Raw genomic sequence first — 26,123 nt, 5'->3', positions numbered from 1 at the left:
ATGTAAGCGTTGATTCCCTAAGTGAACCTGATCTCATCTATAGGAAAAGAAGATTCTCGGCTTCTGCCTTTTCCCTTTATTGCCACTATTATACCTCTGCTTAAAAAAAGATGTCAGTGATTTGGCACCCCATTGTTGAACTGTTGCCATCTCTTTTTTTTTTTTTTGTTCCAGGTTCATAATTTATTGTACAAATTGAGTATCACATGATGGGTTGATATTAGCTTCTCCAGGCATGGGAACTTAATAGATGAGGTACAGGTTAAAATCTGTTTATGTTGCTCTCACAAGTGGTGTTTTTTAAGACCTTAACTTGAAGTATAAGACTATCAAAGCAATGCCTCCTTTTGTGGCCAGTACACCATTCATTCTACTTTTAAGAGTATAAGAGTAGAAATATTTTTTGATAGCGGTGAAATGGAATTGCGCATTAGCTTCTGGAACTGCCACAATTTCAGTCTTGCCCTCTGGTTAGTGAACTGTTGCCAACTCTTAGTATAGGCAAAGCATTGTGGACAACTCCCAAGGCTCCAACTACTTGATAAAACCTTAACATCACTTAGTGATGCTTATCAACCACTAATATTAATGGATAACGATGAAAACCACAGATGTCTTCTGAGAACTGACAGCATAAAATTAATTGAGGCTGAGCCATCTTTTTTTGTCAGGAAATGTCATAAAATTATGGAAGTAAACTAGTGTGTTTTCTAATGTTTTAACTTGTGAAAAATTTTCTGTACTTTTTAGTACTAAGTTATCATGTCTATTTTACAGTAATAACATCTAACGTAATTGGTCAAACTCTGAGGAAAATAAAGCATCAGAAAAATTTCAAGAACTTTAACACATTTGTAATTTATTTATTTTTTATTTTTTAAAAAGATTTTTATCTGTTTATTTGAGAGAGAGAGAGAGAGTGCAAGCAGGGGGAGGGGCAGAGGGAGAGAGACAAGAGACTCTTCACTGAGTGGGGAGCAACATGGGGCTGGATCGCAGTACCCCGAGATCATGACCTGAGCTGAAGTCAGATGCTTGACCAACTGAGCCACCCAGGTGTCCTCAATTTTTTTTACATTTCATTTTTTTTTCAATTGAAGTATAGGTGACACACATTTAAAACTTCATTTATAAATGTTTTTATTAGGTTGTTATAATATTGCTAATCAGGTTGCAGTGAATATGATAGATTTTTTTGGATTGTGTAGGCACCAACCATTAAAGAGTATGAAGATTAATACTACAGTCTCATCAGACATACACAGTGGGCCTCAGATCACTATTCTGGAGGGAGCTGAGAGAAGAAATTTGTATTATATGTTCCCCATGAACTCATTAAACACTCATGGCCACTTTTTGGTTTTGGTTTTTAATTGGAGGCAGGAAGTTTTGCTGACCAGCTTTGGGTTGTTTAGAATCAAACTCCATGTCTGAATACATAGCAGTAAATCTTGTATTCTCAGAACTTTTCTGTTTAGGGGCACCTGGGTGGTTCAGTCTATTCAGTGTCTGACTCTTGATTTTGGCTCAGGTCGTGATCTCAGGGTTGTGAGACTGAGCTGTTGGGTTCTGTGCTGGGCGTGGAGCCTGACTAAGAGTCTCTCTCCTTCATCCTCTACACCTCACCCTGCCCCCCCTTAAAATTTTTTTCTTTTAAAATTTAACAAATATTTACTGAGCACTTATTACATGCAAAGATTGACATTATGTCCTGGAAATATGTATAGGGTACAGATCTATCCTTCGAGGAACTTAGCATTTGGTGGGAGATATACATGCATTTTCAAATTTCAAATAGGATCTTAACAGCATCCATATGTATGTGTATACATACACATATATAATGGTAAAAATAATATATTTTAAGAATAGTTAATACCAGATTTATATTTAAGAGGGTGATTATTTTCCCCAAAGAGGAATTTACTGATCTCCTTCTGGAGGCATATAAGCCTGTATTTTCAGAGCTGAATGAAAGAAGCTAGGGGTCCCATTGTTCACAGTGCAGAGTTCCACTTTTTTCCTCTATTTTAATTATATTTCAAGATAGATTTGCCTGGAGTACAGAGCTCCTCCTGCTCAGCCTCTCCAGAAATACACCTACCTGCTGGAGGGAGGAGACCTGGGCCTCTACTTTTGATGCAGAATTTCAATAAGGCCTTCTATTATTAACCCTGTGCCATACCCCACCTATGAGGCAGGCTTTGTTTCTCATTCCTGAAAATTTCTTGCCCATCTGCTTACCAGCTTCCAAAATTTGTTAACACTACTTACTGTCATTTCATTTATCAAGCTCTTTAGTATTTCAGGCTTATTAATGTTACTTCCATTACTTTTATTTTGGGGGCTTTGGGGAAGAAGCAGCAGTAATCTCTTTTTCACAAAAAAATATGTGCAATTACCCATGCTTTAGCCTGTGGGATCTTTGGGAATGGCACTGAGACTTGACACCTTTGTGGCATTGCTCCCAGACCACTGCATGTGTTGGTTAGAATGGTTCTTGGCATCTCTCATTCAGGCTATATATTGACCCAGCTGGAAGTTTACTACTAAATAGCATGTGCCGTATTCTGAAGCATATTAAATCACTCTATGGGGATCTGTGTGACATTATTATAACTGAACCCCAGTCTGTCTACCTGATGCACAGCAAAGTTAATCACTGAGACATCAGGTTTGCAGTAAGGAAAGGGCTTATTTGAGAGGCAGCCAAAAGAGGAGACAGGAGGGCAAGACCCAAATCTTCCTCCCTAAAGGAGAATAGAAAAAAATTTTATAATCATAGGGGATGTGATTCCATACATGTTGATGATAAGAATGGGGAAACTTAAGAATAGGAATAAAAAACTTCTGAAGAAAGCTGAAGCATGTGCTTTGAGCATAGATATATGTAATATACATCCAATGTTCACTTTGGGGTAAAGACTTAGTATCAGAAAGAGTCAAAATTCAGCTCCTTATGTCAAGAGTTTATCTTAGAGGACAAGGAGAAGGGGCTCTGCGCATGCTCCAAGAGCTGGTATAAACTGGATGGGGTTTCGGGTTCATTGTCTCAGGTGAGGAGTGCAGAGCCTTGCTTGCCCATAGGCTGAAACCATATTAGTTGACCTTAAATCCAGGCTTCTGCAGAGACACCTAGTAGATTTGTTAGTGGGGTCCAAAAAGACACACTAATTGATTAGGCAGAAATAGTTCTCTGAAACACAAGCTTTAAATTTCCTATGAGTTTCAACCTCATTAACTGTAGGGAGCATGGTTTAAGTTCCCCCTAAGTCATGGCCATTTTTCAGTCTCGAAGGAATTGAGTTGGTGTCCACCTTTAGCTTCTTTTCTTATCTCCTTTGGTAAGGTAGGTCTCACGTAAAAAGTGGTTTTTCAGGTCTTAGCTGTAAGCAAAATTCCCTCAATGATTAACATACCTACATGCAGTGCTAAACAGAAGTTCCTAACCTATAGATCCTAGAAGCAAGGGAAATAGAAGCAACATGGAGTCAGACAGGCTCAGCTTCTCCCTGGCACATTACATACATATCATCAGAACTTCTTCCATTTCCTAAATACTTGAATGGGCAAAGTATTATCCTAAGTGGGATATAAGAGTTGAATAAGACATGCAATTGCACTTTAAGGAGTCTAGACTCCAGATACTCTGCTGGGGGAATTAAGAACACACATAAGTACCTATAATACAACAAAGTGCTCTGCAGTAGGTCCTGAGACAGTACTCTGAGAATTCAGGGGAGGAAAAGATTAGTTGTGATAGAAAAGACATGAAGATCAGAGATGAGTTGGCCTCTGACCTGGAGTAGAAAGTTGAACACAAAGGGCATTTCAGGTAAAGGGGAAAGTATCAAAAAAGGATTGGAAGCATGAACACTTCAATTTTGTATTTACCAAATTCCACTGATTTTAAGATGCATATATTGGATACAGTAATAGTCACCTTACAGGCAATACAGTGGCACTAAACTCATATCTCTCAATAGTTACTCTGAATGTTAATGGGCTAAATGCCCCAATTAAAAGACACAGGGTATCAGAATGGATAAAAAAACAAAACCCATCAATATGCTGCCTATAAGAAACTCATTTTAGACCTGAAGACACCTCCAGATTTAAAGTGAGGGGGTGGAAAACAATTTACCATGCTAATGGACATCAGAAGAAGGCTGTGGTGGCAATCCTTATATCAGATCAATTAGACTTTAAGCCAAAGACTATAACAAGAGATGAGGGATGACATTATCTCATACCCAAAGGGTCTATCCAACAAGAAGATCTAACAATTTTAAATATCTATGCCCCTAATGTGGGAGCAGCCAACTATATAAACCAATTAATAACAAAATCAAAGAAACACATCGACAATAATACAATAATAGTAGGGGACTTTAATACTCCCCTCACTGAAATGGACAGATCATCCAAGCAAAAGATCAACAGGGAAATAAAGGCCTTAAACAACACACTGGACCAGATGGACATCACAGATATATTTAGAACATTTCATCCCAAAGCAACAGAATATACATTCTTCTCTAGTGGACATGGAACATTCTCCAGAATAGATCACATCCTGGGTCACAAATGAGGTCTCAACCGGTATCAAAAGATTGGGATCATTCCCTGCATATTTTCAGACCACAATGCTCTGTAGCTAGAACTCAATCACAAGAGGAAATTTGGAAAGAACCCAAATACATGGAGACTAAACAGCATCCTTCTAAAGAATGAATGGGTCAACCAAGAAATTAAGGAAGAATTGAAAAAATTCATGGAAACAAATGATAATGAAAACATTGGTTCAAAATCTGTGGGATTCAAAGGCAGTCCTGAGAGGAAAATATATAGCGGTACAAGCCTTTATCAAGAAGCAAGAAAGGTCTCAAATACACAACCTAACCTGACACCTAAAGGAGATGAAGAAAGAACAACAAAGAAAGCCTAAACCCAGCAGGAGAAGAGAAGTCATAAAGATCAGAGCAGAAATCAATGAAATAAAAACCAAAAAAACAACAGAACAAATCAGTGAAACTAGGAGCTGGTTCTTTGAAAGAATTAATAAGATTGATAAACCTCTGGCCAAACTTATAAAAAAAGAAAAAAAGAGAAAGAACCCAAATAAATAAAATCATGAATGAAAAGGAGAGATCACAACCAACACCAAAGAAATACAAACAATTATAAAAACATTATGAACAACTCTATGCCAACAAATTTGATGATCTGGAAGAAATAGATACATTTTTAGAGACATATAAACTATCACAACTGAACCAGGAAGAAATAGAAAACCTGAACAGACCCATAACCAGTAAGGAGATTGAAACAGTCATCAAAAATCTCCAAACAAACAAAAGCCCAGGGCCAGACAGCTTCCCAGGGGCATTCTACCAAACATTTAAAGAAGAATTAATACCTATTCTTCTGAAACTGTTCCAAAAAATAGAAATGGCAGGAAAACTTCCAAACTCATTTTATGAGGCCAGCATCACCTTGATCCCAAAACCAGACAAGGATCCCATCAAAAAAGAGAATTACAGACCAATATCCTTGATGAACACAAAAGTGAAAATTATCACCAAAATACTAGCTAAAAGGATCCAACAGTACATTAAAAAGATTATTCACCATGACCAAGTAGGATTTATTCCAGGGCTGTAAGGTTGGTTCAACACCCACAAATCAATCAATGTGATACAGTACATTAATAAAAGAGAGAATAAGGACCATATGGTACTCTCAATAGATGCTGAAAAAGCATTTGACAAAGTGCATCATCCTTTCCTGATCAAAACTCTTCAAAGTGTAAGGGATAGAGGGCACATACCTCAATATCATCAAAGCCATCTATGAAAATCCACCACAAATATCATTCTCAATGGAGAAATACCTGAAAGCTTTTCAACTAAGGTCAGAACACGGCAGGGATGTCCATTATCACCACTGCTATTCAACATAGTACTAGAAGTCCTAGCCTCAGCAATCAGACAACAAAAAGAAATTAAAGGCATCCAAATCAGCAAAGAAGAAGTCAAACTATCACTTTTTGCAGATGATATGATACCATATGTGGAAAACCCAAAAGGCTCCACTCCAAAACTGCTAGAACTTGTACAGGAATTCAGTAAAGTGTCAGGATATAAAATCCATGCACAGAAATCAGTTGCATTTCTCTACACCAACAGCAAGACAGAAAAAAGAGAAATTGAGGAGTCAATCCCATTTACAATTGCACCCAAAACCGTAAGATACCTAGGAATAAACCTAACCAAAGAGGCAAAGAATCTGTACTCAGAAAACTCTAAAGTACTCATGAAAGAAATTGAGGAAGACAGAAGGAAATGGAAAAATGTTCCATGCTTCTGGATTGGAAGAATAAATATTGTGAAAATGTCTATGGTACCTAGAGCAATCTACACATTTAATGCAATCCCTATCAAAATCCCATCCATTTTTTTTTTCAAAGAAATGGAACAAATAATCCTAAAATTTTTATGAAACCAGAAAAGACCTTGAATAGCCAAAGAATATTGAAAAAGAAAGCCAAAGTTGGTGGCATCACAATTCCAGACTTCAAGCTCTATTACAAAGTTGTCATCATCAAGACAGCATGGTACTGACACAAAAACAGACACATAGATCAATGGAACAGAATAGAGAGCCCAGAAATAGACCCTCAACTCTACAGTCAACTAATCTTCGACAAAGCAGGAAAGAATGTCCAATGGAAAAAAGACAGTCTGTTCAACAAATGGTGTTGGGAAAATTGGACAGCCACATGCAGAAAAATGAAATTGGACCATTTCCTTACACCACATACAAAAATAGACACAAAATGGATGAAGGAGCTCAATGTGAGAAAGGAATCCATCAAAATCCTTGAGGAGAACACAGGCAGCAACCTCTTTGACCTCAGCCGCAGCAACATCTTCCTAGGAACATCGCCAAAGGCAAGGGAAGCAAGGACAAAAATGAATTATTGGGATTTCATCAAGATCAAAAGCTTTTGCACAGCAAAGGAAACAGTTAACAAAACCAAAAGACAACTGACAGAATGGGAGAAGATATTTGCAAGCAACATATCAGATTCAGGGCTACTGTCCAAAATCTATAAAGAACTTAGCAAACTCAACACCCAAAGAACAAATAATCCAATCAAGAAATGGGTAGAGGACATGAACAGATATTTCTGTAAAGAAGACATCCAGATGGCCAACAGACACATGAAAAAGTGCTCCACATCACTTGGCATCAGAGAAATACAAATCAAAACCACAATGAGATACCACCTCACACCAGTAAGAATGGCTAAAATGAACAAGTCAGGAAATGACAGATGCTGGTGAGGATGTGGAGAAAGGGGAACCTCCTACACTGTTGGTGGGAATGCAAGCTGGTGCAACCACTCTGGAAAACAGCATGGGGGTTCCTCAAAATGTTGAAAATAGAACTGCCCTATGACCCAGCAATTGCACTACTGGGTATTTACCCTAAAGATACAAACATAGTGATCCGAAGGGGCACGTGCACCGAATGTTTATAGCAGCAATGTCCACAATAGCCAAACTATGGAAAGAACCTAGATGTCCATCAACAGATGAATGGATAAAGAAGAGGTGGTATATGTACACAATGGAATACTATGCAGCCATCAAAAGAAATCAAATCTTGCCATTGCGATGACGTGGGTGGAACTAGAGGGTATTATGCTTAGCGAAATAAGTCAATCGGAGAAGGACAACTATCGTATGATCTCCCTGATATGAGGAAGTGGAGTGCACCGTGAGGGGTTTGGGGGGTAGGAAAAGAATAAATGAAACAAGATGAGATTGGGAGGGAGACAAACCATAAGTGACTCTTAATTTCACAAAACAAACTGAGGGTTGCTGGGGGCAGGGGGAACGGGAGAGAGGGGTAGGGTTATGGACATTGGGGAGGGTATGTGCTATGGTGAGTGCTGTTAAGTGTGTAAACCTGGCGATTCACAGACCTGTAACCCTGGGGATAAAAATACATTATATGTTTATAAAAAAAATAAAAAAAATTAATTAAAAAATGTGTATATTGGAAAACACTCAACTATTTTATATATTATAGGAAAAAACCGACTTATAATTAATCCATGATATGATTTTTTTCTTCATAATTCTTATTTCATGCTATTGAGAGGGAGGGGTTTTTTTTTGATTTATGTAATGTGGATTTTATCGCATTTTATTTTTGTGTATTTGTAAAAAGGAAAATATAAACAAAATAATATTCCTAATAAGTTTTTAAATTTAGAATCTGACTCTTCTGAATCATTCTTCCATATATAATTGATAATATCCATGTTCTTCTACACAGTGTTATTTTTCCTTGTATTTTTCAGTGCACTGGTGGTTCGACAGTTCTTAACAGGGTGTTCCACTCTTGTCTTTGAAATTTTATCCCAAGCTACTGGATACCAAATCTGTACTTGACTTTACTGGGAGGTATCAAATAGATACCTCGATCTTACCAGAAAGCGTTAACTAACTATTTTCTGATAATGACTTTATTTAAATGCACCTCATGTAATATGTTGGCCAAAATGTTGTAAGGCATGCGTGTCACTAAGAAGAGCTAGGCACAAATGGATAATAGTATTGTTTTGCATGTGTAGGCATGACTGGCCTGGCTGGCAGTAGTTGTAAGATGTTGTTGATATAACACATCCTGAGTTTAGAAATATTAATGTATGAAAAAACTAAATACCTTAGAATTGATGAGGCATGAAACTATGATTTGGCATCATCACTTGTGTAATTGAATAATAGCTATCTTCCTCAACATTCGTAAAGACAGAGTTGTCTTGGGGTGCCTTGGGTGGCTCAGTCATTTGAGTGTCTGACTCTTGTTTTTGGCTCTCGTCATGATCTCAGGGTCCTGGGATATAGCCCTGTATCAGGCTCTATGTTCAATGGGGAGTCTGCTTGAGGATTCTCTCTTTCTTCCTCTGACCTTTTCCCCCTAAAATAAAATCAATAAATCTTAAAAAAAAAAGAGTTGTCTTGTTCACTATTATCTCCCAGAGCCTGTGATGCCTGGCTCAAAGCATATAGACAATAAATATTCATGTAATAATGAGTAAAGGGTGGGGAGGGCCAATTAGGTCTCTTTGTCTAAGGTTACCATGTCCAATATGGTAGCCACTCGTCATATGTGGCAACTTAAATTTCAATTAATTGAAATGAAATTAAACTCAGAATTCATTTGAACCAAGTACTCACTAGGCACAAATGGATAGTGGCTACTGGCTTGGATAGTGCAGATAGAGTACATTTGCTTCATCAGAGAAAATTCTTTGGATAGGGCTAGTCTAGAACATAGGTAACCTAAAGGATGGAATGGGATTTTGGAGATTGGTGGTGACCTTGGGAAATGAGACAACCTGATGCTTAGACAATCAGAACACTAAAATATGTACTTGGATATCCTTAAAATAGGGTGCCTTTTTAAAATAACTGAGCTTATTAGGGGGCTTGGCTACTGTAACTCTACATGTATCTTCCTTGGCTGTTCCTAGATTCCTCTATCTAGCAGTAAGCAAACAAACTGTGGTACCTGCTGTATGGCCAGGCAGGATCATAGTTTGTGAATTGCAGTTGTCAGCTTGTGCTTTCTTCTGTGATTTACTGGAAAGCTTTCAAAGCTTCTTGAGGCAGGGATGCATGTATGATAGAGTATTTGAAATCTTATGGTCAAGTTAGAACAAAGAGGGATAGAGTGGAAATTAGAGGATCTGGAAAATTCAGGGAACAAACGAGTACTTGTATTAGGAAAAACAGTCTCTCCCTCTTGAGTAGGGAAAATCCCAGTGCTCCACCTCCTGTGCCTTTCCTGCATCTCTCCTTTACCCTTACACTACTGCCACACTCACAGCACTTCTGACACCAGATGTCTGTGTGGTTTTTCCAAACGAAGCAATTCTGTGACACTAGCTGGTGTCCTGCAGTTAAACTCAGTTCTGACACTGTACCTTCAGATAATATAAAATCCCACAGATGGAGAGCTCAGTCCCACAAGACAGCCCTGCTTCAGATGCCAATCTCAAGCAGGTTGGGTTGTTCCGTGTGTTTCCAACTCATCAGCTCTAGCAGAGATTTCTATGATCCTCTCTGCCAGTTTGATAAGGTGGCTAGAGTGGCTCACAGAACTCAGGGAAACACTTATGTCTGTTTATTAGTTTATTAAAGAATATGATAAAGAATACAGATTAATACCTAGATGAAGAGATACATAGGTGAGGTCTGGGAGGGTCCTAAGCACAGGAGCTTCTCTCCCCATGGAGTTGGGGGGTATCACCACCCCCACCCCAAAGTATGGTTGTGTTCAGGAGTCTGAGAATGCCACAAAACCTGTGGTATTGGAGCTTACTCATGCCATCATGATTGGTTATTAACTTCATCTCCAGCCCCACTCCTCTTTCTAGAGAAGTAGGGGAAGGGAAAGGAGCTAAAAATTCCAAGCTTTTGATCAGGACTGGTATTTTGGGCGCCCCTCCAGGAAGCCATCCAGGAGCCTACCCAGAGTTGCCTCATTTGAACAAAAAATGCTCCTAGTGCTCTTATCACTTAGGAATTTTTTAAAAAAGCTTTTGTTTATTTGTGTGTATGTGTGAGACAGAGACAACATGAGGGGGAGACAAAAGGGGAAGCACAAGGCAGAGAGAGAAGCAGGCTCCACGTTGAGCAGGGAGCCCAATGTGGGGTGTGATCCCAGGACCCTGAGACCATGACCTGAGCTAAAGACGGACACTTAACTGACCGAGTCACCCAGGCATCCCTCACTGAAGAATTTAGAGTCATCCCCTCCTACCTGTGGATTGGCTTTCCATGGTTTCAGTTACTTGTGGTCAACCATGGCCTGGAAACAGATGATCCTCCCCATGTCAGGAGGTCAGTAGTAGCATAAGGCTATGTCATAATGCCTGTGTCATTCACCTCACTTCATCTCGTCACATAGGAGTTTTATCATCTCACATCATCACAAGATGAAGAAGGGTGAGTATAGTACAATAAGATATTTAGAGAGAGAGGGAGAGACCACATTCATGTAACTACTGTTATAATATATTGTTATAATTATTCAATTTTATTATTGTTAATATCTTACTGTGTCTAATCTATAAATTAAACTTTATTATAGGTGTGTAGGTATAGGAAAAAAATAGTACAGATTTTCCTTGACTTATGATGGGGTTATGTCTCGATAAACTCTTCTTAAGTTGAAAATACCATAATTGAAAGTGCGTTTAATACCACCCAACCTACAGAACATCCTATCTTATATTCGCCTACCTTAAATGTGCCCAGAACTCTTACATTTAGGCATGCAGTTGGGCAAATCATCTAACACAAAGTCTATTTTATAATAAAGTGTTGAATATCTCATTTAATATGTTGAATAATACTGTGCTTGAAAATGAAAACCAGAATAGTTGTAAGTGTATTGGTTGTTTGCTTTTGTGATCACGTGACTGACCGGGAACTGTGGCTGCCGCAGCCCAGTGTCATGAGGAGGTATTGTACTGAGTACAATACTCAAAACTGGGAAAGCATCAAAACTCAAAATTCTGGGGCGCCTGGGTGGCTCAGTGAGTTAAAGCCTCTGCCTTCAGCTCAGGTCATGATATCAGGATCCTGGGATCGAACCCCACATCGGGCTCTCTGCTCAGCGGGGAGCCTGCTTCCTCCTCTCTCTCTGCCTGCCTCTCTGCTTACTTGTGATCTCTGCCTGTCAAATAAATAAATCAAATCTTAAAAAAACTCACAACAACTCAAAATTCTAAGTATGGTCTTTACTAAATGTGTGTCTTTTTCTTTTTTTTACCATCTTAAAGTAAAAAAAAAAAGTGAGTCAGACTACTGTAAGTCAGGGACTATGTGTTTATATAGGCTTTAGTACTATCTGTAGTTTCAGACATTCACTGAAGATCTTTGAACATATCCCCTGCAGATGAAGGAGGCTACTGTACAGGGTTTTAGGAGCCTGTGTCAAGGACAGGGTCAAAAACCAAATTTTAGAACAAGTGATGCTTGTAGTGCTCTTATTCACTTAGGAAATGACAAGGGTTTTCGAAGCTCTGTGCTAGGAGCGAGCAGAGACCGATATATATATTTTCTATTATCTCACAATACTTTGTGAAGAATTAAGATTTATTTTATTTTTTTAAATTAAAAAACATCTAAGTAACCTCTACACCCAATGTGGGCTTGATCCCTCGACCTCAAGATTAAGAGTTGTATGCTCTTCTGACTAAGCCAGCCGAGTGCCCTGAATTAAGATTTACTTTAAAGCTGAATGGTGCTGTAAGTCATTTTTGTTTTGGTGAATACTGAGCAAACTTACTTCTCATTGTTTTTTATTTATAGGTGGAGAACATTCTTTTTCTAAACTAATTATAAAATTAAGACCCAAAGTAAGCTCAGTTAACTTTTTATGCCATGTACTTTGGAAGACTGTATCTATTGCATTTTGTGGAAATATTCCTCATAATAATTTTCACTTTGATTGTATGTGTGTTCACTTAATTTTCACAGCAATCATGCAAGAGAACTACTTGCAGCTATAGATTGAGGCACCAAATAAAATGGGAGTCTCTTTTTTTTGTACTCTGTAAGTTGTAATCAGTTATGCCACAAGAAATTTCAGCAACTAAATAGCAGGTTTCTCTGAGTTTTTACTTGGGCAGAGTATCAGCTTGACCTTGGAATTAAGAGCATGGACCATGGAGCCAACTGGCCTGGGCCAAATCCTGGCTCTGGCTGCTGTGTGACTTTGGATAAATTATTGAACATCTCTGGGTCTTAGTTTCATTCTCTGTAAAGTAAGGATGATAATAAAAGTAGTTCTCTTGCATGATTATTGTGAAAACACACACACACACACACACACACACACACACACACACAAGTGTTCATTACTTAATTAGGTAAAGTCCATCAATCAGGCAGCCAGTCATGCTTTGAACAGTACCAGGAGCAGGGTAAAGCACTATTCAAGTATTTGTGGTAATTTTCTTTCTTTCTTTCTTTCTTTCTTTTTTTTTAAAGATTCTGTTTATTTGTCAGAGAGAAAGAGTGTGTAAGCAGAGGGAGTGGGAGAGGCATAGGGAGAGTCCCCACTGAGAGTTCCCACTGAGCAGGGAGCTTGATGCGGGACTCGATCCCTAGTCCCTAGGATCATGACCTGAACCAAAGGCAGATGCTTAACTGATTGAACCACCCAGGTGTCCCAATTGTGGTTATTTTCTGATCTCCTTCCAATTGACTTCTACCAAGTTGTGCTTCCAGCCTGCCCATCATAAGCTCCTGTGGAATGACTGAATGTCTTTTAGACATGTTCTTTTTCATTCCTTTCACACAAACTTGTAGCTGTTATGACCATGTGTTCTGTACGTGGGGAGAGTTTTATATTATAACCATTATTTCCTGTACCCTTTTTGGAGAATCCAGCCTAGAAGGTAGCAGGTTTAATTTTGATAGTTTTCTGTAACAGAATATTATGGTTAACAAAGTAGCTCACAGGTGTTTTGGGGGATGGTTTGACATTTGTAAAGTGAGGTACAGGACTGTCACTTAGGAGCCCACATAGTGTATTTGTCAGAATTTGCCAAACAAAATTCTAGACAACTGGCATAGATACGGAAGGATAGAGAATAATCCTGGGCAGCCTTCCCACCTTTCTTAATTTTAGTACAAGAGGCTATTTACACCCAGAGTATATAGTACTCTGTGTTGATTTGTGGGTAAAAATACTAAATGGAAAAAATATAGAGGCATTCCATTAGAAATGCAGAGTCTAAATTTTGCTGTCTCCTTGATTTAGTAAGTCTGTGTCTTTTACTTAGTGATTATATAATAAAAACTCATAAAAATATTTGAAACTTTTGGGTAAATTACCAAAACACACATTTCATAAGTTCTTTATTGAAACAGAAAGCAGATAGGTGTATGCCAGAGCCTGGTCAGGGGAGGGTGTTGTAGGTTGTAACTGCTGAGTGGGTACAGAGTTTTCTTTTGGGGTAAGAGAGATGTTCTGAAAATGGATAGAGCTGATGATTGCACACATTGTGAATGTCACTGAATTGTTCATTATAAAATGGTTAATTTTATGATGAACAGACACTTCTTCGAAGAAGATATACAAATGGGTAACAGACACTTGAAAAAATGTTCATCATCATTAGCCATCAGAGAGATTCAAAACACATTGAGATACCACCTTACACCAGTTAGAATGGCCAAAATTAACAGGACAGGAAATAACATGTGTTGGAGAGGATGTTGGTGGGAATGCAAGTTGGTGCAGCCACTTTGGAAAACAGTGTGGAGATTCTTCAAGAAATTAAAAATAGAGCTACCCTATGATCCTGCAATTGCACTACTGGGTATTTACCCCCCAAAATACAGATGTAATGAAAAGAAGGGCCATCTGTACCCCAATGTCATAGCAGCAATGGCCACGGTTGCCAAACTGTGGAAAGAACCAAGATGCCCTTCAACAGACGAATGGATAAAGAGGATGTAGTTTTATATACAATGGGATATTACTCAGCCATCAGAAAGGATGAATACCCAGCTTTTGCACCAACATGGATGGGACTGGAGGAGATTATGCTGAGTGAAATAAGTCAAGCAGAGAGTCAATTATCATATGGTTTCACTTACTTGTGGAGCATAAGGAATAACATGGAGGACATTAGGAGAGGGAAAGGAAAAGTGATTGGAGTAAATCAGATGGGGAGACGAATCATGAGAGACTGTGGACTATAAGAAACAAACTGAGGGTTTTGGGGGGATGGGTGAGCCTGGTGATGGGTATTAAGGAGGGGACTATTACATGGAGCACTGGGTAGGGCACATAAACAATGAATCTTGGAATGCTGAAAAAATAATAAAATAAAATAAATATTATAATGTGTGAATTTCACCTTAATAAAAAGAAAGCAAAAAAAGAAAGGGAAAACCCAATCCCAAACACAAAAAACTCCCAATTCCAATTTTCTCAAGCCATGGCCTTACAAAACAGTAGGCCTTTTGCTTCCAGAACAAAGCAACACAAAACAAAACCCAGAAGGATAACCTTGTTCTTTAACCTTTAAAATTATTAAGCATGTTTATTACTTTTCAGAAGGAGCCTGATACATTGATACCTGTGACACTTTAGGACTGCAAGTGTTTACTGACTTAAGGGAGGTGCCAGCAGTCCTGTCTTCTCATGCTATCCATATAGTTTTCACTCACGCCTATGTTGTTTGAACTCAATAAAGGATACTTTTATCTTTATAAGGATACATTTCATTGTACTATTATGTTTTCTCTAACTTGGCTTGGTACATGGGCTTTAATAACTTTCACTATTCATATTCTTTGGTTTGTGATTGCTTCTCCCCCTCTCATGTTATGAGTATGTATTTGCTTAATATGAAAAATGCATCAATGGCTTTTATCTTTTTGGTGTGATGCTCAAACAAGGACTTACCCTGTAGCAATAGACAGTTGTGAAATGAACATAATATCTAAGCTAAGTTGATGATGGTGATTTATACTGGCTCATATTTAATTTATGGGAAGATACAGTTCATACAAAAGATTTTAGCAACTAAATTAAAAAAATATCTTTTAAAGCTCCATGGTTCAGGATCCATGGGCCTACCAAATGGTGGTACACAGATGAATGTTTTTCTTGCAATCCAAGGGTTTGTGTTGACTTTACGATTTATTATCTCGCCCACCTTTTATCCAGTTCAGCTGCAAGTATTCTAAGTTCCTGCAAAAGCAACAGGTGTTTTAGTAAAGCATTTGGCCCATTGCCACAGTCCATCTGAAAAGGGGACTACGAACATTTGAGCGTCAGCCTCCTACTCGACACACATAATCTAGGGTTAAGTTCAGCTCTGTCACCTGGCTGTGTGATTTTGACAAGTTATGTAAACCTACTCTTCAGGTACTACAGATTTAAAGCGGTGCTAACAGAAAAGTACTTCAGACACAGGGGTATTGCTCAGATTTCATGCAGTCAAGTACTTTATACTTATTTCTAAGTATATAATTAGTATATAGTATAGAATATATAGTATAGTCTGTATTCCATAATACATATATGTATATATGTATTTATACATATTTGTATTTATATGTATATATGTATATGTATAAAGTACTTAATAGAGTATCTGTTATGCAGTTAGTGCTTATGTTACTGTACTTACTACTGTTATTCCCGGTTTACCTAAAAAGTAGACCAGTGTTCCAGGGCTACCCTGTTGGCCCTTCACTAGCTGATAAGAGATATGGACACTTTACCTTGGCTGTGAGATATTTGGCACTTACCTAGAGGTCTTTCCCCATTTCCAGATTAAAAGATCTCCACAGGTGAGGTGTTATAACTGATTATTCTTTACAATGTCATTGTTACTTCAGAGGGACAACTTATTCTAAATCTGCAACTGAAATGATTATAGGCAGTAATTGTATGTGTCAGAAGTTAGTCTTACTCTTGTCTGGGAAGAATGGAAGAGGAAGCTTTCAAACTGGTTTCTGGTGTTCTCAGGTTACTTTTTGTTGTCATTTTTCAGCTTTTTAATTGGGGATAGAACTTACAGATGCTATTGCATGATCTTGAGGAAGAGAGTCATACATCAAGAAAGGCAGAGCAAAAACATAGAAGGACCTGGGTCCTTGGTGACATACCAGCTCTGTAGAGATTGTCCCAGACTAGCGGCATGAAGTAAGTCGGTCCTTCTCAGATGATATAGGCATCTTTGGGACTGAATGCAATCTTAACTAAAATTCCTCAGGTGTGTCTCCTTGTTGCATTTGGTAGGTGCCCTGACCAGGTACACCTGCTTAATTCCGTAGAATGACTCTAATGATGGATATATGGCAGAGAAACTTGGGTGGGCTTGTCCCTCAACCTTCAACTGGTTGCTGATGGCTGAGGGACTTCACTAACACTCTCTCTCTGTTCTGACCCTGTGATTGCCCGTTAATGTAGTTGAGTTCTATGCTGAAGCTAGCTAATGAAACACAGATTCAGTTGTAAATTGTATGAGAAAGACAATAGGCTTTACACACACACACACACACACACACACACACACACACAATCTTCTTGTGTATTTAAGCAATGTTTTTTGAGATATTTAGCTTGGTCAGTAAGAAAGTCCAGGGCTTTGTAGTTAATGAAATTAAATTTAAGCATTTCCTTTATGGCATTTTATGTCAGTGGATCTGTTTCATCAGCTTTTTCTTTGCAGTGTCCAGGATCAGGTCACCGTTTTGCTCCAGAGGCCCCACTGTGTTCTTTGTGACTTGTGCCTCTGGATTTGAACTGTGGCACTGCTTCTTTTGTGCGAAATGATAGCTTTTGCCTTGAAACCACATGTGACAAAGGCTTTTCTTAAAGTGTTTCTCTTCTTTGCTTATATGGCAACAAAACTGAGCAATCCAGTCTCTGTTGGTTCCACTTACTCATTACTTTTGGAAATGATTTGTTTTCTGGCAAGGATGCACATTAATCTTAGGCAAGTGAAGATTTTAGTATCTGGGCATCTTTAACTCTTTAATCATTTAATCAAATGGTTGGGAAGAGTATTGATTATACCTTCTAGCCAGAAGAAAATTAGGACTCCATCATGGTTTTTGGTGGCACTTAGAATTGTCTCTCATGCTGCATTTTCAAAGCTTTCATTATTTGCTATTCTATTTCTCAGTCTTCAGGTTTGCTGTATATTTTCTCAGTCTACAGATTTGCTGTATATTTTATGAGAATAAAATGAGACTCAAGTAACTCTGAATTTCTAATTATTGTGACATATTTTTATTATCTCATATTATGTCCTCTTTTTTTTTTCTACAGAGCATTTGCCCTAAGTTGTCAAAACTATAGATTCTTTATTATGTTCCTATTTAACCTTAGATAATGTGCATCCTTTCTTGTTCTCTGACAGCAAATTATTACCCTTGTGCAAGATTTGTTCAGCTTGTATTTAGCTCTTCTTGTTCCTTGTTCCTGCCTTCTGTTCATCAACGTAGTGCAGAGCTATTGGTAAGAAATAATGAGCTATACTGTGTTTCAATTAGAGGCTGTTGAATGTGTTATACCTCTCTATTTTGACAAATTTCTTGCTTGTGCAATTATTATTACACAAATGTATAATATGCAATTTTCATATATTTGAAAAGTTAATTTTTATGTTGTGCAGAGTTCTCAAAGTAGTTCCATTTAGTAAATATTAAGGCTTTTATTGAATGAATCTCTTTTACCTAGTAACAAAACCATAATGTTTTCCATTTGTCATTAAAAAAAAAATCTCAGAAACAAATTGATGGCTTTTTTGGTGTGTTTTGTATTAAGGACATTTCAGAGCTGCTGCTGAAATCCTCATCTTTTCAAGTTTTGTTAATGCTTTAATTTTAATCTTCTTCATGGGGCATCACAGTGGACTAGTCTCTGAGTGCTAGGAGACAATTAACAATTTACATTTGTTTAACCCATTTTGAGCACTCATGCTTTTTTTTGGTGCTGTGGTTATGCACTTTTGAGCTCAATTTTTCATACAACTCATTAATACTTATTGTTAATAATAGATCTTTTAAAAATAACACATTTTTAAAAATTGAAATTCAATTAGCCAACATATAGTACATCACTAGTTTCAGATGTGGTGTTCAGTAATTCATCAGCTGCGTATAACCCCCAGAGCTCACCACATCATGTGCCCTCCTTAATGCCCATCACCCAGTTACCCCATCTCCCCACCTACCTCCCCTCCAACAACCCTCTGTTTGCTTCCTATAGTTAAGAGCCTCTCATGGTTTTTCTCCCTCTCTGATGACTTCCCATTCAATTTTCCCTCCCTTCCCCTGTGGTCCTCTGTGGGCTGTTTCTTATGAAACCATATGATAATTCTCTTTCTCTGACTGACCTATTTTGCTAGGCATAAACCCCTCTAGTTTCATCCATGTCGATGTAAATGCTGAGTATTCATCCTTTCTGATGGCTAATACACCACATCTTCTTTATCCACTCATCTTTTGGTAGACATCTTGGCTCTTTCCACAGTTTGGCTTTTGTGGACATTGCTGCTATAAACACTTAGGTGCAGGTGTCCCTTTGATCACTACATTTGAATCTTTGGGGTAAATCCCCAGTAGTGCAATTGCTGGGTCATAGGGTAGCTCTATTTTTAACTTCTTGAGGAGCTTCCATACTGTTTTCTAGAGTGGCTATATCAGCTTGCATTCCCACCAACAGTGTAAGACAACACTTTTTTTTTTTTAAAGATTTATTTGCTTATTTGACAGACAGAAATCACAAGGAGGCAGAGAGGCAGGCAGAGAGAGAGGAGGAAGCAGGCTCCCTGCTGAGCAGAGAGCCCGAAGCGGGGCTCCATCCCAGGACCCTGGGATCATGACCTGAGCTGAAGGCAGAGGCTTTAACCCACTGAGCCATCCAGGCGCCCCAAGACAACACATTTTAATTGCAAAAGCAGTATACAATTAAAAATGCAAACAAAATGAAGAAAAATAAAATTCATCCTTAATCCTACGACTCAGAGATAATGGTAAATTTATTGTATTTTCTTTTATTGTAATAGGATAGTAATATAAATATTATACATATCTTATATAATTATAAATATATATTATATATAAATATTATAAAGATATCCACAAAGATGAGATCACATTATTTTGTTTTTTATCAGCCATTCTTTTTTAAAACTAACATTAGGGATGCCTGAGTGGCTCAATGGGTTATAGCCTCTGCCTTCGGCTTGGGTCATGGTCTCAGGGTCCTGGGATCAATCCCCATATTGGTCTCTCTGCTCAGTGGGGAGCCTGCTTCCCCCTCTCTCTCTGCCTGTCTCTTGGCCTACTTGTGATCTCTGTCAAATAAATAAATAAAGTCTTAAAAGAAAAGATCTAAAAAAAATAAAACTAACATTAAAAATAGGAATTAAAACTATATTTTAATAAAAATACATGTTTAATTTGGAATAATGAAGGAAAAATGGAAAAATATACACAGACACATTTTGATATCATTTCAGTTTATAACTCTTAGCTTTTAAAACTGAGTGTGTATATGTACATATAGATATATAAATGATGTATATGTTTTTATGGATGATATCATATTTTAGATTCTGTTTTATACATGCATTTTCAGTAAATTGTATCTACACCTCTTATGTCTATAGACATCTAAATCAGAATTCTTAAAAAAAAAATTATTTATTTATTTATTTATTTTAGAGAGAGCATGCCAATGTGAGCAGTGGGGATGAGCAGAAGGGGAGGGAGAGGCAGGGGGGAATCTCAAGCAGACTCTGATCTCATGACCCAGGGTCATGACCTGAGCTGAAATGGAGTCCAACACTTAACTCACTAAGCCACCCAGATGCCCCCTAAATCCTAATTCTTGACTGGGCAATAACCTCACTGTATAATGTACCGTCATTTATTTACCAAATCCTATGTTGAATAATAGGTCATTTTCTTTCTTTCTTTTTTTTTTTTTTTTTGCTATCATTTACTTGGCCTCAGTTCACCTTGATGAACATATAATTTATTTTTTTTAAAGATTTATTTATTTGAGAGAGAGAGAGAGAGTGGGGGGGAGGGGCAGAGGGAAAGAATCTCAAGGAGACTCCACACTGAGCTTGGGGCTCTAAGGGTTGTTGGTGGGGGGTTTGGAGATAGGGACTCTATCTCACACCAATGAGATCATGGCCTGAGCCGAAATCAAGAATTGGATGCTCGGGTGCCTGGGTGGCTCAGTGGGTTAGGCCGCTGCCTTCGGCTCAGGTCATGATCTCAGGGTCCTGGGATCGAGTCCCGCATTGGGCTCTCTGCTCAGCGGGGAGCCTGCTTTCCCCTCTCTCTCTCTGCCTGCCTCTCCATCTACTTGTGATTTCTGTCTGTCAAATAAATAAATAAAGTCTTTAAAAAAAAATAAAAAAAAAAGAATTGGATGCTCAATCAACAAGCCACCCAGGTGCCCCTGAACATAGATATTTCAATACTTGTTCAATTTCTGCGGGGTAAATTGTAAGGCTTTTGATAGAGAGTGCCATATTATTCTTAGGTTGAACCAGTGGTCACTGAAGTCCGATTGTACACATTCCACATGCTTGTGTTGCATCTGGATTTTTTTCAGGCAGAGTACCTTTGACTGGGAGTAATGGGAGCCAGAAAGTGGTATGGGTTCGATATAGCTTGGTTTCAGATCTTGATTCTGTCACTCGCTAGTTGTGTAACACAAGCATATTTTGAAGTTCTCTGGGCTTCCATTTCCTTACGGGAAAAACACAGAGAATCACAGTACCCACCTCATAGGGTTTTTCTGAGGATTAAATGCGATGATAGATATAAATGTACGTAGAACTGTCTTTGGCATCTAAAAATCAGTAAACAAACACCGGCTGTGTTATTACTTACATAGTTAAAATGATGTGGTGATACATTCATCTTGCTGGTTTATATACTGTCCCCTCTTAATTTAGTTATAGACCAAGATTTTTTTTTTTGATTCTTACCATCGTTATACAAAAAAATCATACTATATATCTGTGTTATTTTCTAAATCTTGTAACAGCCCCAAATAATAAAATTTTGACTTAAGAAATGAAGTGTAACAGTGCTATAAGGATTAATCCTGAATATGCTATGGAATCAGTTCCCTGAGATTAAACATCTTCAGAAATGCTAATGAATTCAGGGAGAGAAGAGCAGCTGGAGAGCATATCCTTTGTAAAAATTTTAACATCCATAGTAATACTTTATTTGCAGAGCACAACTATGAATTCTAGGATCTAACCCCATCCCTCTGAATACACGGCAGCACATCTTTGAACAACACGAGGGAGCTGAAGAGTGCTCAGAAGTAGTCACTGGCAGACTCACCAGGCACAGAAGTTGGTGCAGGAGGGGTGACTGTCTTGATAGCAGATGCAAATCTGAGTCTTTAGTTGAAAATGTCAAAAAGAAACAAAGAAGAGTGCCATCCTTGGGCACAATTTGGCAGTACAATATGTGGTTCCACTCTGCAAGAGTGCTCTGTGACCCAGAGTGCCGTCTTAGATGTGGACAAAATGGGATCCTTCCGAGAAAAGCAGTCATGGGAACTGAAGTCCTGTCCGTCAAGGAAGAGTGAAGGATCCTGGGGTGTTCAGCTGGGAGAACAGATTTATGGGAGTCACATTAACAGACATAAAACAGTTGAGGGAGGAGACTTACCCTATCTCCTCGGGTGGTAGCTAGACAAATGGACAGATATTACAAGGAGGCAGATTAGGATTCTGTTGGCACTATTAATATAAATGGCTTTAAATATCCTTTGAGGAGAGCCACACAAGCTATGTGTGTGTGTGTGTGTGTGTGTGTGTGTGTCTGTGCATCTTCTTAATCTGAGGAGGAGGTAATATATTCAAGAGTTCTGAGGAATTTGTGGATCTGGTAGATTATGAGCCTATTTAAGTCATACTTTGTGAACTGATCAATTTTCTCATTTGAACACAATCTCTTTTTTCTCTAGACATAGGTATATTAGATTCTCCCTCTTTCTCTCCTTCTCCTTTTCTTTCTCCCTCCCTCCCTTCTTCCTTCCTTCCAACAGCTTTGGGGGCATTGGGAGAGCTCTATTCAATAATGACACTGTGGGGGCGCCTGGGTGGCTCAGTGGGTTAAAGCCTCTGTCTTCCGCTCAGGTCATGATCCCAGGGTCCTGGAATTGAGCCCCGCATCGGGCTCTCTGCTCAGCGGGAAGCCTGCCCCCCGCCTTGCCTGTTTCTCTGCCTGTTTGTGATCTCTCTGTCAAATAAATAACTAAGATCTTAAAAAAAAATAATGACACTGTGACTGCTGAACCTAAAGCAATGGTCTAATAGAACCCACCAGGTGGGTTCTTGGGTACGATGGGGGAATTTTTTTTTTTAATCCTTACTTCATTTTATTTTTAGAAACCACAAACTTAATTGTCTCAATGTGACATATTTTCCTCCCCAAATCCCTAATGAATTTAGCTATTTAATTTATTTAATTTTATTATTTTAAATTTAATTTAATCTTTTTGTGTGTGTGTACGGGTTCCAAAATTCATTGTTTATGCACCTCACCCAGTGCTCCATGTGATACGTGCCCTCCTTAATACCCACCACCAGGCTTACCCAATCCCTCACCCCCTCCCCTCCAAAACCCTCAGTTTGTTTCTCAGATTCCACAGTCTCTCATGGTTTGTCTCTGGGGGAGTTAAAAAAAAAAAAAAAAAAGATTGTATTTGTGTGTGTGAGAGAGAGAGCATGTGCTTATGCAAGCAGGGGAAGGAGCTGGCAGAGGGAGAAGCAGGCTCCCCACTGCGCTGGGAGCCTGATATGGGACTCTGTCCCATGTTCCTGGGATCATGACCTGAGCCAAAGGCAGATGCTTAGCAACTGAGGCGCCCAGGAATCCCTCAATACTTCTTGAGCACACAAGACTTTGGGGAAAAAAAAAAAAGACCTTTTACCAACACTACTCATTACCAGCACATCCTAGGGAGATTAAAGAAAGTGTACAGCCTCAGACTGTGTGTATATGCTTAGGCAAGCCCAGAACCTAGCACAATGTCCTCAGAAAAGAGACACTCAAAACTATTTAGTGACGAGGATGGGGAGAAAGAGAATGGTCATGATGATGGCCTTGAAAATAGCAAGTGGGAGGTGGTGGTGTGATAGTGGGTATTTGAGAGTGATGACAATAATTACACTTATTTTTGAAAATTTAAGGAATCAATTTTTATGTATTATGGTAGAACTAGGAAACTTTGCCAAAAGGTATAATTCTGCAACAGATTTTCACTTTCCTCTCAAGCAGATATTTCTGATAAAACTCAGTCCCAAATTTTACCTGGTAGAAGTCAGTTTCACCTTCTTTTTTTTGGTGAATCATGTACATTAGTCGAAAGGCCTTAAGTGTCAAAATTTGGATATGGCTCTGAAGTGCTATAACACTTTGAATAGGAGTTAGAGAGGAGAAGGGAGTTGAGGGAAATTGGAAGGGGAGGTGAACCACGAGAGACTATGGACTCTGAAAAACAATTTGAGGGTTTTGAAGGGGTGGGGGGTGGGAGGTTGGGGGAACAAGGTGGTGGATATTGGAGAGGGCACAGATTGTATGGAGCACTGGGTGTGGTGCAAAAACAATGAATACTGTTACGCTGAAAATAAATTTAAAAAAAAAGTTGTGACATTAAAAAAAAAAGTTCAAATTGAAGGATTCAGAGAGATAATGGAACCAGAATTCTGATGAATGAGCTACCTTAGGCATCAAACCGAGCAAAACCTAGAGTCTCACCCAGTTTCATCATCCAAGGAGTTCATTTGTCCCCAGATTCCAACAGGAGCTCAAGTTTAGTGAATTCCATTCTGGATATCTGGGCACCTGCCCTGAGTCATAAGCTCACTGGGGCACATCTGCTTTTTCTTCAGGTTTGCTCTTCCTTTCCTCCATCCTGCTTCATCTTTCCAGGGCTGCCCTGTCTTCTAACACATTCAACTCTGTTCACGGCCTTTAATGCTAGCCATGGTATTAAATATCTTGGCCATAATAGAATTTGGTACCTGGAAGTGGAGTGCTGCCATGAAAACAACTAAAATATGTGACATTGGTTTAAGGTTGATCAGTGGGCAGTGAGAATGCTGAGACCAGAGGCTGGAAAATGAAGATCCACCTAACACATACAGCCAAACCCTTGGTAAGTTAGGTGCCTGCACTAACGTGGAAGGCATACCTGTGTCTAATGAGAGTGTTACTCCATGGGCAGAGGTTGGAAAGGAAAATGTTAGTAGTGTGTGTTGATAACTACTGGGTGCATTTATCAAGGTATTACAAGAAAGAAATGAACTCGGGTGTGTAGCTGGAAATGAAAGGACATAGGGGAACACAAGTTTCTCTAAGACTCTTAAGTTTCTTTAACTAGGCTTGTGTAATCCTCACAAAATCCTATGAAACTTTGTTAACTGTAATTTACAGATAAGGAAAAGGAGGCCTAGGAAGTAAACAAGTTGTCCAAGATTAGCTAGTGAGGGGAAGAACTTGGCCCTGATGCCATGCCATTTAAATTAAAAAGAAAAAAAAAATCCATCTTTCTAACAATGTATTCTCGTTAATCCCCAGAATTCATTTAGAACCCTGGCATCTGGATTACAGTATTTCTCTCTTCCACTGACTCCTGTCAATTTGGGTATTTTGCAATATGCATCTGGAAAATCCCTCAAACCCCTTAGAGTTTTCCTGCCATTCTTTATATAGTAACCTTTACCTCCACAAACCTTCAGGATCTTATCACAAGATCTCTTATCAATCTTTCCCTACCCTCAGAAAACTATTTAACAACCAGCGTTCCATTTTGCAAACACAATCACAAAATTTCTTCCCTCCACAAACACCTCATTCCTAATATTTCTGCTCTGGTCTTTCCAGTTATGCCCTGGCTGGCTTCTTTCTACTTTATTTTTTTTCAATCTATCTAGAACTTATGCTACCCAGTGAAGAATTTTAATTGCTTTCTTACCAGAATTTTCAACTCCCTTGCTCTCTGTTTTCTATCGCATCTGTCTATCAAAGTTGCAACTCTGGACCAATATAACCATCTGCCCTCCTAACTCATTCATTGGAGGAAACTGAACAGTTGTGTCCATTGGGAAACTCCACATTATGGCTTCCAATTATACCAGTTTTGAAGCTGTGTGTCTCTTGACTCCAAATCCACCCTTGTGTACTCTGCTTCAAGCAATACAAGCGTCTCTGTCTTGGTGTTGAGACACTGAAAACTGCATTTTCTCCAACCTGTAGTTGATCAGTAATGAACACAATAGAGCTTGGGCATTTGCAAACCTTTTTTGATACTCTAACTCCTTTTACAGTAAGAGGTAATCTCATTATTTCATTCCATCATTTTTGAAAATTATATGATAAAGTAATATTGTGAGGTTAAAAACACATATTTTATTATTTTTTTAAATTTTTTATTTTTTATAAACATATATTTTTATCCCCAGGGGTACAGGTCTGTGAATCACCAGGTTTACACACTTCACAGCACTCACC

At 38.6% G+C, this 26,123-nt stretch overlaps 1 pseudogene; it reads right to left on the bottom strand.

Moving 5' to 3' along the window:
- Nucleotides 1-273: 273 nt before the first annotated feature.
- The window catches only part of LOC131999418 (ATP synthase membrane subunit K, mitochondrial-like), an 87,823-nt pseudogene continuing 61,973 nt past the window's right edge, over nt 274-26,123 (bottom strand).

This window comes from Mustela nigripes, chromosome 13 (genome assembly GCF_022355385.1).
Source record: "Mustela nigripes isolate SB6536 chromosome 13, MUSNIG.SB6536, whole genome shotgun sequence".
Classification (NCBI taxonomy): Eukaryota; Metazoa; Chordata; class Mammalia; order Carnivora; family Mustelidae; genus Mustela; species Mustela nigripes.
The sequence above is the reverse complement of the archived record's forward strand: the minus strand, read 5'-3'. Positions and strand labels throughout refer to the sequence as shown.